Source organism: Notamacropus eugenii, chromosome X (assembly GCF_028372415.1).
Source record: "Notamacropus eugenii isolate mMacEug1 chromosome X, mMacEug1.pri_v2, whole genome shotgun sequence".
Classification (NCBI taxonomy): domain Eukaryota; kingdom Metazoa; phylum Chordata; class Mammalia; order Diprotodontia; family Macropodidae; genus Notamacropus; species Notamacropus eugenii.
Window position 1 is genome coordinate 24,302,681 of NC_092879.1, and position 4,747 is coordinate 24,307,427.

Below are 4,747 nucleotides of genomic sequence, written 5' to 3' on the forward strand. Positions count from 1 at the left end.
TTTTTTCCTAGGTTACAATTCTGTCTTTTAGACATATACTTGAGTATGATTCTAGATTTCTTGAGGTCAGTATAGCATTCAACTGAAGCAAATCCAAACCTCTTCTATGCCTTAAAAGTGGTTCCCAAATGGCTTTAATCATGAATCCTTTTTGGTGACAAATTTTTGAGTATGCATTCCCAATATGCATCTCTTTATTTATCAAGTATATGTGTAGTACTGAACTATATTATGTGCATATTAAAATAGAAAAATAAAAATTAAAAATGATGAGGTAAAGATGAAATATTTTAAATTATTCAAATCTCTTCACCTCTCTGTCTTAATTTTCACTTCTATAGAATGAGGGGATTGGGTCAGATAACTCCCAAGGTGCCTTTCCAGCTCTGGGGCTTCATGATGTTGTGACTATAACCCTCTGATTCCTTACTATTCAGACCAAGTGAGAACACCAGTGTCAATCCACATAGGAAATATTCAGAAAGTTCAGTTTCTTTCTCTTTTTCTCAGAAAAAAGAAAAATCTAAGTTCTAATATTTCCTTTCCATATTTCAGTGGACTGTTTTGTATAACTCCCTGTGGGAAATCCCATTTTGGAGATTGGTCTTTGAGACTTTAAGAACATTCCATTCCCTTGTGGTCAATCTGATGATCAGCTTCATTGACCTTGGCCAAACTGATCTTAGAACAATCTGTTACATCAGTCAGGCTTTGAAGTCATTCCAACTGGGTACGACCTGTTAGAGCCTGAAACCAGTTAGCATAGCCTCCTGGAACGTCATCTTTTCATCAAGAAGAGTCACTTAGATTAATGCAGAAAAATACTTTTCAAGAAATATGTAACATGGGAGACATAATAAAATAAGACATAGAATGAAAACATCAACATGAATGATTTTTCATTCTAGCTTCACTTAAGGAAGGCGCCTGTAGGTGGTCTCCCATTGGTGGGAGCAGCAAATTAAATTAAACTTCTCTGATAGTTGACTTCATGCTACAGGAATCTGGTGGGGGAAGCATTAGAAGGGAATACTTTTTAATCTTATCTGATTCAACTCCTTTCTTCTATGTGCACAAACAAAAAGACACAAATCAGCAGCATTAATTCTTGTTAAAACAGTGTAGGTCTATGATATATAATGAGATCTTAAGAAGTCAGATAGTCACTCCCTTGCCTTCAAGTAGTTTAGGTATTATTTTCATCCCTATTTGACAAATGAGTCAGGTGAAACCCAGGGAAGTTAAGAGAATCCAGGGTTACACAGCTGGTCACAAGGTGTGTCATGAGGACCAAAATACAGATCTCCCTATTTCCTAGTGCAGTGTTCTATCTTCACCATTACAATAAAGTTCTTCCTGAGTTCAGATCTGGCCTCAGATACTTACTAGCTGTGTGACTGTGGACAAGTCACTTAACTCTGTTTGCCTCGGTTTCTTCATCTGAAAAATGAGCTGGAGAAGGAAATGGCAAACCTATTCAGTCATTATCTTTGCTCTCAAAAAACCCAGAGTCATGAAGAGTTAGACATGACTGAAACTAGCAAACAATAAAATTTTATGCTTACTAGCAGTGTGATCCTGGGCAAGTCACTTAATCCCAGTTGCCTCCCCCTCCCAAAAGCAAAGAAAACAAAAGGAAAAAAAAACAACTTTAGCTATAACTAAGACTTCTCAAAGTCCTACTTTGTGACTCCAAATTCTGCAAGCTACCACAGTACAATACTTTGTTGATTTTCCCTTCTCCCTTCTGTTTCCTGGCCCCTTGTTTCCCATGCTCAGGAGGCTGAGCCTCAGGTGGGCTTTGGACTGGTCGCCTGGCTTTTCTCCCCTCTCAGATATGCACTCCCAACCCTAGGGGTCCTCAGGGAGTCCCCAGCCAAGCGGAGCTGAGTCCAGCCCCGCCCCCATCCCTGTGCTGAGGTCTGATGGCTGGTAACCATGGCTGGTAATCGGCTCCATCCTCCACTGGCCCCCACCAGGCATCTCCCTCATCCCTTTCCCTGTAGTCAAAATTCCTCCCCTACCTGCCCAATCAGGCTCATTTTCCCTTCTCCCAAAGTTCTTCTATTGCTTTTCCCTGTCCCCACACTCTCTCCAGCTCCTTTTCCCTTCTCTTAAATGCCTTCTCCAGTTCATTTTCCCCTCTCCACACCCTTTCCTGTATTATTCTATCTACTCCATGGAAAAATTCCCTTTTGGAAATAAGAGATTGCAATTGTGAGTAAGGAGAAGTAAGCATAAGCTCCTTGAGCACGGTAATGACTTTTTGGTTTTGTGTCCCCAATCTTAGCACATGGCTTGGCACACAATAGGTGCTTAATAATGGTTTATTGAATTAAAAAATCTAATTTAAGGAATTGGAGCTATCTCTGTAAAAGAAGATTGTCACCACTGATGTCCTACTACCCTTGAGAATGACTAGGATGCCAGCAAAACTTGTGCAGATCTTGGTCGTATTTTGGCACTGGGTCATCCTCCTTTCAATTCTATCTTTCAATACCGTCAGTGTGATTTCACTGAGTTGGATCCCCCCACTGAACTTTCCTTAAAACTTCCACTGTTTCTCTCGCTCTGAAACAATACATGGGCACTCACATTTACCAATGTGTATAGAGAGAGAACTTATTAGTATTTGTATCTATGGAAAGAGAGAATATGTGAATACTCATATATGTCAATATACAGAGAGAATGTAGGAATTCTCATCTAGGATGAAATATGTCCCAATCTTCCACCATGCTTTTCCAAGAGATTTTAGAAATGACTGTGTTCTAAACCTTTTTTTGCTCTTTGCTGCTGGATCTTGGTAAATTAGCAAATTGTTTTTTAAGGCCCATTTTTGATGCCCCCAAATTATTTATATCAGTTATAATTCTATATGAAGTGATTGTATTAAGAGTGTGTCTTTTTTTCCCAATACCCACATCCTTTTTAATCATTAATAACACATTCAAACAGTCTAGGTTGCAGTGAGTTTTAATGTAGGCCACATAGTTTTAGGTTTATACTAATGTCGGTATTTTCACTAAGACGTCACTAGCTTAATTGTCCAGTCACTGAGGCTGTTGATGAAGGTATTGTAATTTAAAGATGTTATCTTGTGTATGTGGCATCATTTTTATGGACAACTGACTTTACTTCTGTCCTCACAGTTTTTGTCATCATGATATTTGCAACAGAGAGACAATCTTAGTGATGTCCACTAGGCTTGTTTCTGTAGTTTCCGGAGCAACCACTGTCCTCTGTGGTGACACAACCCGACAGACCTGCCCAGGGTAGAAAAGAAAAGGCACATGAATTCTGGTCAAGGGGTTATTGGGGCTTCCTTTCCTACCCAGATTCCTAGAGCCCCCTTCTGTAGCCCATGCAGATTCCTCTACACAGCTGAAAATTCACACTTTGTGTTCTGTTGTTAATCTGTTCCTTCCTTCTCCTCAGTGAAAGCCCAAGTGCCACCTGGCCCACCTCTACCAAGCAGTTCTTGATCCCTGCCTCTCCAGGCCTTGAGTCCTTTGCCCTAGGCTCTGCCACAACTACTACATTGGGCATGTCCAAGACCCACCTTTTCCCTCACAAGAGTGGGAGTTGTCTGAGGTCAAGAAACAGGGACCTTTTGTGGGCTAACACCTCCAAGCCCCATGAAAATGTTCAAGTAAGACTCTGAGTGAAGCAGCCAGGGGTCATCCTCCTTATTTGAGAAATGGAAGAAACCCATTCAGGGAAGGTATGAGATTGGCTGAGGTTCACGCTGCTAACTATGTATCCCAGGCTGGCCCAAAGCCAAGGAGCTCTTTTTTTGACCCTCCACTTAAGCAGATAGTCATAACTCTAAACCTTCATCTCCGAACCACTAGCTCTATGGTAACCTGCTCTCTGTAGGCAGTAACCAGCTTCTGGGGGGAGCCTTCCCAGGGACCATCAGCCCAACAACCTTGGCTGTCAGAGGAGGGAGAGGCCAAGATGGAAGCCAGGTAGCCTGGAAAGCAGGAGAGACCTAGGCTCAAGGTCTGGGTCTGCCGCTTACTGGTTCTGGGCCCTTGGCCATGTCCCTGCCTTTCTCTTGGCCTCAGTTACCCTTTTTCTCAAATGTGGAGGTTGGACAAGATGAGTTCCGAGGTTTCTTGTGGCCCTCCATCCTATCCAAACCTACAAGCACATTCAGACTCCACCCTCATATCATCCCTCCACAATCCTAGCCAATCCCATCACCCCCTATGCCCTCAACCCCCTGCTGAGAAAACTCGCTAGTGTAATGGGGGCAGCCCCCACTTAGCAAGGGCTATCCTTATTCTAACCCTAAAGATTGGAACAGAACCCACGATTCTTCCGGGCCCTGCCTTTTGAATCAAAGGCCTTCCCCACCCCTACCCCCACAGAGACTGTGACACCTCGGAGCCCGAGGTGCGGGGTGGAAGGGTAAAGTCCCGTAGGGACCAGTTGGATCATTATCCGACCTTAGGTGCGGGTCCAGGGGTGTCGGGGAGGACGATTTGTGGCCGTTTTCTGCCCCTCTCCCGACGTCCTAAAGTCCTGTGGACGTCGGTCTGAACTCCTGGCATTTTTAGAACGCCAGATACTTGCTCCCTGTCGTTGGGGTTAGGTACTGAGGGAGTAACGAGCTGAGCAGAGCTGGGTCTGGACGAAGCCATTCCCGCGGTGATGTCCATGTCGTTGTGACTTCGAGGCTTACTTTTGTGAGGTAGAAACCCTGGCACCTGGCAACCTCGCCCCACCCCTTTCAGCGTTC

General features: G+C 43.6%; 1 long non-coding RNA gene across 1 annotated transcript; it reads right to left on the bottom strand.

Annotated features, from left to right (window-relative positions):
* Positions 1–2,960: 2,960 nt before the first annotated feature.
* Positions 2,961–4,747, bottom strand: LOC140515428 (uncharacterized). The gene is made up of 2 exons (XR_011971023.1): positions 4,455–4,747; positions 2,961–3,266 (listed from the first exon to the last, which is right to left on the bottom strand). It is a non-coding gene; the product is annotated as an uncharacterized lncRNA (long non-coding RNA).